Consider the following 7,558-nt stretch of genomic DNA (forward strand, 5'->3'; position numbering starts at 1 on the left):
GACAAACTTTCTAGTGAATTTTTCGATCAACTTTCTGGAGCCTCACTACTAAAAAAACCACTTTTTGCGACCGCTATAAACCGTCGCAAATAATAAAAAAACAGTCGCAAAAGACTTTTTGCGACGGCCCATGCGACGGCAAATGGGGGTCGCGAATATGGGGGTGGCAAATACTTTTTGCGACGGCAAAACAACGGTCGCAAATTATTTGCGACCACCTAAACTACTTATGGCGACCGCTATTTTGCCGTCGCAAAAAACAAAGAAAAACACTAACATAATCTTTGGCGACCATCTTGTTACCGTCGCAAAAAATTAAAAATAAAAATAAAAATAAATAAATGAAAGTGTAGCGTTAAGCACTCTAGGAATAACAATGACAAGAATTCAGACAGTATAGCATTATAGTTTTATTGAACATTCTATTTGAGTCTCAAAATTTGAGCTACATGTAAAAGTTATTACAACTAAAAACTTGAAAAAAATTCTTTTATGAAAAAAATACAATCCAGAACTGGCCAATCTTCTCATCAATTTTCTTGCTCGGGTGTTTCTCCACTCTATCAATGAACTGGCATAACACCTTGCACCCATATTCATCAAAATCATTTCAGCAAACACTTCCACTAATGCTTTGGCAACCTATAATTGATGCCAACCAAAATGTCACAAGCAACAAAGATGAATTATTTCACTATAAAGGTGGGAGCAGAAGTCCTTCCATATTCATGGGGTTAATTTTTGGAGCGCATGTGCATGTGTAAGCAAGCGCACACATAATTATTCTATGTCAGATGAACATAAGAAAGACTAGAAATTCCAAGTTATCAACCTGAAAGCTAAGGAACTTCCTGTCAATATAGCACATAAGAGTAGAATCTCAAATGCATACTATAACTAAAATTACATAAGCTAATGTGCAGCTGTCAAGGTATGTATATAGCTTCGCTAGAATGTATAAATATTTGGCTAATCTAACCCCAGCAGCAGTCAATACTACCGAAAGAATTACCTGAAATAAGATAGAGATGCAAACAGCCTTATTAATTTAAAAAATAATAAAATAAAAAAACAGGAACAAAAAATCATTGCTGTCTGCCGAACCAATAGTCGTTAAGACGTTTTAATGCACTGTATGTGTGTCCACATGCTGCAAGACTAACAATCACGTTTTTTATCACGTTTCTAGGCAGTTTAGTGTAGCACTTCTGAATTAATGACACTTCAAAAGACTCGGAGGAAAATTAAATTTAAGCCCAAACATATTAAGATGATTAGGCACTAGAAACAATATATGAACAAATAAATAAATAAGAAAGTTGACCAAGGTCATAAGGTAAGGTCAAAGGGACAAAATTCAACAAATATGTAATAAATATAACACGATGATAGAAAATTCATCATTTTTGTTTGGGTGGGGTAAAGTTATTTGCTTACCTGTTCTTTCAAGAAAATATTTCATCCGAACACTTTACCAAAAGAAAGAAATAGAGAAAAAGTTTCATCCGAAGACGTACCAAATCAATGGAAGCCAAAGAAGATGACCATGCCGGTAATTACTTGATAAGAACATAATTTTAACAAATCAGAATGATGGACTTTCTTACTTGCTTACATAACCTAGTAGCCACAACAACATAACATGCAGAGACTAAAAATTGCAAATATTATATGCAATGTTTTGATCAAGTCACAGCATCATCTTCAAAATTAAAGTATAATATTCATTAGAACTTTGAATGTGCTATATCCAAAAATTTAGAAGAAAAAGGCCACTCCATATTGCTAATTCTGGTCCTAGTTAATATAAGTTTTAAACTGCTTGGATTTGAAAATTTTCTCTTAAAAATGTTAGGTAAAAAACACTAAGGAGCATAGTTTATCTTGAAATCTTAGAGCAGCCATGAACTTTGAAAGTTTTCATCAAACTTGGACTTGAAAACTAACATTAGTGCCCCATGGCTTATCTCATAAGCACGCTTCTAAGTGAGAATGTCTATCCTAACAATGCTTGCTCACAAAACTAATTTAATCACAATCAATCAATCCAATCATGCTAAAACTAATTTAAAATCCTACAACTCAGTTATAGATAGTGAGAAAACATGCATCGATTAGTTTGAAATGAAGGCATTGAGGTCGTTGTCTAACCTTAAATCAATGAAATAACTGTCAACATTAAGTCTCTCGGAAGTCCTTGTACGCTAGCTGAGTTAGGTTTGGGCTTGACCTGTAATGACAGAAACGAGAGTTAAAAAAATATTAGATCTAGAATTTTTTCTTTCCTAAATAGAACATGTCTGGTTGATATTCAAAGCACATGTAGCAGCCATGAAATGAACAGCATATTCAACAATTTTGCAGAGAGAAGTAATTTGAACAATTCAAACGATGAAGTGTTTCCAGTAAGGAGCTTCCAAATTACTGTCAACAAGTCCGGTGGAGGACCGTTAACTGAGTCAAAGAAAGGATGTGAAGACCTTTTTCCATCACAAATTTTCCATCAACTTTCTTACCCAAAAGTAAAAACCCCAATAACAGAGTGATCATTTTCAATAATCAATTGCACCATCAACAATTATCACAGATAAAACAATTAATTTCTCTTAATAATTATGTGAAGAACATAAACTGAAAGTATCTATAAAAAGCTTGAAGATCTACACCTTCCTTTAAAAGCTCATATGCCTAATATCAACAAGCAGTACAGAAAATGATGGATCATAATTTTCTCATAAAATGAAGGTCTTTTCGAACACTCCATGGTTTTGATCATAATTTGGGCATAGCGTCATGGTTTTGTTGCTAGTTAAAATTAGTTAGGTGGAGAGTGGTATTCGCACAGAGCGATGTGGGATTCAATGCTATAGGTTAATTTTGGTGCTTGAATGGATGAGATCCTTGCGATCATCGAAAAATTCTGAGAAAACTAAGGATATGTAACTTTCAAACAGAGAAATTTGACTACTTTTCTTGCCAAATGAGTTAGAAATTCTAATTGATGAAAATTTAAGGCCTATGGTACTTAGAGAGTAGACTCAGCAGAAGTGACACATAACTTCAACAAAAAAAAAAAAATACCAAATTCATGAAGATGTACACATACACACCAGAACTCAAAATCTTCATGGTGAAGAAAACATAGAACTCCATAGTCACCTCTTGAACGCTTGAAATTCCTCCGAAGAAACAGACCAGTAGCTAAAGAACGATGAGCAGGTAAAACACAAGCTGAACTTGCAGCGATCATGGTAAAAAAATAAAAAAAAAAAAATCCCTAGTACAATACAATACAATACAAACAACAATAACACAACTCAAAATTCGAAATTCAACGAACGAATATTCCGCCAAAATTCAGAGGCGGTCACCGAATAACCGCGGTCTCATACATGCATCAATGTCCCCTGTAAACACACCTCCTCAAGATCAACCAACACAAATCTCAAAAGAAACCCCTCAATTTCAAAATCCGCATAGTTTGATCACAAAAAAACAAAAAAAAATTACCACTAAAACTCACCTCTGTATGTCTAGGCTTCGCCGGAAACCCCTGCTCCTGAATCTCTGCAGAAATGAGAGAGAAGGAAGAAATGAAGTCAGAAGGAAACGCAAACTTCCATGGGCGGAAATGAAAAAAGATTACACAGCGATATAGCTAATGAAAGATTCAGCAGTGTTAGTTAACTCTCATCAAAGACCTCGTGCAAAACGAGTGAGAAAGAAAAATCCACGAAACATCAGTCAACAAACCCTCAGCTATTATTCCATCTTCTATTGATCTATAACACACTCAAAAATCCCCAAATTTGTCAAATTAAAATCAACAGTGACTCAATGCTTAACACAAAAATACACACGCACATATATATATATATATATACACATTTCGAGAGTAGAGATTTGAAGCAAAATTGCAAACCAAAGAAATATGAGATTGTCGGAGTCGAAGAGTTCAAGATCTTGAGGAAGTTGAGGACGTCTACTTCGATTCTTGCTCGGACCTCAACAGAATAAATTCAATTTCAAACATTGATATTCACAACATATACATAATATATATAGAGGTACATATACATGTATAGTAGAGGTGCTAATTTGAGAAGATCAAAGGAGAGAGAGCACGAGATTGAGAGAAAGAGAGAAAGCGAGATTGAGGAAGAGAGAGAGAGAGAGAGAGAGAGAGAGAGAGGAGAGAGATTCATACCAGTCGTATTACTGTGAGACCGATAGAGAGCGAGAGAAAGAGAACAATCGGTGTTTATGGAGGGGCTAGGGCAAGTATAAAGAAAAAGGGAAAATAAATAGAAGAAAATAAGGGGGTAAATTGATTATTTGCGACGGCTAACCAGATGGTCGCAAATTATATAGTAGCAAAAAGTCAATTTTCTAGTAGTGCCTTTTTCTAGTTTCAACAACTTTTTTAGTGATTGTTCTAGCACTATGACTTTTTAACACTTTTCTTTATTACCAAACAAGATTAAACCTTAGACTAAATAACATACGGCACCATGAGAATAGACTTTTCACCAATTGACCATCTTTTACAGAATGACATAAAACAACAAATGCTTATCAAATATGGATCCCACAAGACTGGAGACATGTTGAATTCTTTTTTATGAATGTCTCTGTATTTTTTCTCTACATGTATTATTTGGCAAATCTTGAATAGTTGATGTTCCATTTAGAAAAAGTAAAATAAATAAATAAATAAAAGGAAGTAGAAGAAATAATTGCAAATAGATGGAGAGTAAAGCATAAATTACAAAATAGGTTAAAATAATTAATAAGATAAAATGTCATATCAAAATCACAATCAATTCACTTTTTCTCTTACAACCATCAAATCAACTATAAAAAAAATAAAATAAATAAATAAATAAATAAAAATCAATCAACTTTCTAAATACACCTTTTTTAGTGAGGCTAAAATAGTCAAAAAGTTAAAAAGTCAACTAAAATAGTCAACTTCACAAACGATCCCAATGTGAACATTCATTTTGGTTTTATTTGTAGAAGGCTAAATGTAAACACAATGGACCATAATGTTGAACATTCAGAATGACAACAATCACACATGATCACAATGTTTAAAACCATAATGTGAACATTCACATAAGCCATAATGTGAACAAAATAACAAAATGAACACAATGATGACTACCAAAACACAAAATTATAATGTCAACATTCACAACAACCAAATTGTGAACACGATGAAAAAAATTATAAACATATCACATAAAATCATGATTGCCTTGAGCATAACCATGATGTGAATATTCACATGAGCCATGCTAAGAACAAAATGAAATAATGCAAACATATCACATGAAACCATTATTGCTAAGTTCATAGTTCACATAATTGCAAATATGGAATAAATTGTCAACAATGTCGCTAGCAAAGTGTGAACATTCACATAATACAAATAGTCACAAAACATCATCACAAATAATCAAATACATGGTGCGAACATTTACACAGCACATACAGTCACAAAATATCATCAAACAGTCATAAAACATCACCTCAATCAATCAAATATATGGTCTGAACATTCACATGACACAAACAATTACAAAACATCATCACAAACAGCTAAATATATGGTGTGAACAATTACATCACAAAAAATGTGAACATTCACACATTGTTTGGTAGTACAAAATTTGACAATATGTCACACAATCAAACGAGGGTGCAAACAAAGCAACTCATTCTGTCTACAATGCAATGGATGTGTATTTCACATTGCATCAATATTGTCTATACTATTTGATATAGAAATGAAAGGGTGGTTTCTAAAATAATAACAATATGAATATGAAAATTTTGAAATCAGATTGTGATAAGATCGTTAATCTCTCGTGTCAGTTCAATGTGAATGTTCAACATCAACCACCTACAGAGGAAGACAACACTAGGAAGTTGGTTGTAGATGATTATAGGGACAAGATGGAGCGATTTTCAGTTTTTGCAAAAGTTAGGAAAAAAATCAAGAAACATTTCCTATATTGTTGTAAGACTTTTTGAAACCCATAACACGTTCATTGGTAGGGGTGTTTTAGTAATTTTACCAATGTGGGAGCCAGATAATTGGAAGAGTCGGAAGCGTACTCTGGAAGACAGTTACTAAACGGCTCTATCCTGCACGATCAGAATGCCGAATAATACAGATAGGCCGAATAGATATTGAACTATGGAGCCGAGTAAATAAGAGGATGATGAGTGAAAAGTGGGCCTGGCCCCGAGGCCAAGGGAACAAGTATAAATAATGGAGCGACAGAATAAGAGAGGTATGTGAGAATTGTTGTGCTTAACTTAGAATACAAGCATTCTTGAGTGTAGAGACTGACTTGTCCGTCGGAGTGCTAATTCCGGCACCCCTGACCAAAGTGTTTATTCCTTTTCAGGTGACTATCAGCGGATCACGAGCTCCCCCTAGGATCATAAGAGTATTTCCAAACCACTTCTCCACAATTGGCGCCGTCTGTGGGAATACTCAAATACATCTATGGCGGGTGCAATGGAAGACCCTCCAATAGCCACTGACGAAACGACACAAAGAGATGACCTCACTCCATCAAACATGCTTGGACCGGACGCCATCCCTATAAGACGCGCTCTGAACTTCGCCTCACCCTCGACCCCAGAGCATGAAGCAATGCAAGTGATCATGGAACAAGTAAAGCAAAACGAACAATGGTTGGAAAACATGATCGCGGAGAACGAATGTCTTCGTGAAGATTTGGCCTTGGAAGTGGCGAAGTCCAAACAAGCTGTACGCCTAAATCCGGATCGATCTCCGAAGGTAGGTGGTCGATGACCTCAAGCCCGACAAGACGACACTAATAGTGGCTCCGACTCGTTATCCCCGGAGCCTAGGAAGAAGGGGCAACCTGAAACTACCAGTTTTTCTGAAGAAAGTCCCCGTATAAGGCACAAGCAAAGAAGGCACAGTTCAGACGAAGATCAACACGATCCCTTCGTACGACGGATTGCAAAGGAGGTGCTACCCAAGAAATTCAAAGAACCGTCATTCACCTTGTACGACGGCAAATCAGACCCCACCGACCACATCCGCCACTACAAGCAAGCCATGACATTGCATGTAAATGACGAGGCCCTCATGTGCCGAATATTCCCCAGCAGTTTGGGACCATTGATTGCTAGGTGGTATTATAAACTGGAGCCAGCTTCGATCAAAACTTTCCACCAATTACAGAAATCCTTCAGGGCCAGATTTATCTCTAACGAGGTCCTGCGAAAACAAGCCGACTCTCTCTGGACAATGCAAATCCAGCCAGGAGAAACACGAAGGGCGTATTCGGCACGATATTGGGAGTGCTTTAATCTTGTTGATGACGCCTGCAATGAATCGATGGCCATCATCGCCTTCAAAATGGGATTACACCCAGACAGTGCCCTCTGCAGTTCCCTGACAAGAAGGCCTCCCAAAAAAGTCTGGGCATTGATGAAGAAAGTTGAGGAATACTACAAAGTGGAAGACGATGCCTTGCGGGTTAAAGCTGGACAAATGGCCAACAAAACA

General features: G+C 36.1%; 1 long non-coding RNA gene across 4 annotated transcripts; it reads right to left on the minus strand.

The window, feature by feature from the left end:
• Nucleotides 1-975: 975 nt before the first annotated feature.
• Nucleotides 976-4,331, minus strand: LOC145806329 (uncharacterized). 4 transcript variants are annotated; one of them, XR_014349293.1, is made up of 5 exons: nucleotides 3,647-4,191; nucleotides 3,524-3,567; nucleotides 3,111-3,407; nucleotides 2,152-2,230; nucleotides 976-1,012 (listed from the first exon to the last, which is right to left on the minus strand). It is a non-coding gene; the product is annotated as an uncharacterized LOC145806329 (long non-coding RNA). The 4 variants fall into 4 exon arrangements; XR_014349294.1 differs by lacking the exons at nucleotides 976-1,012; nucleotides 2,152-2,230 and adding an exon at nucleotides 4,208-4,331 and having other exon boundaries at nucleotides 2,398-3,407; nucleotides 3,647-4,004; XR_014349295.1 differs by lacking the exons at nucleotides 976-1,012; nucleotides 2,152-2,230 and adding an exon at nucleotides 2,398-2,920 and having other exon boundaries at nucleotides 3,107-3,407; nucleotides 3,647-4,190.
• Nucleotides 4,332-7,558: the final 3,227 nt, after the last annotated feature.

Source organism: Camellia sinensis, chromosome 13 (genome assembly GCF_055761805.1).
Source record: "Camellia sinensis isolate YWXY chromosome 13, ASM5576180v1, whole genome shotgun sequence".
NCBI classification, from domain to species: Eukaryota; Viridiplantae; Streptophyta; class Magnoliopsida; order Ericales; family Theaceae; genus Camellia; species Camellia sinensis.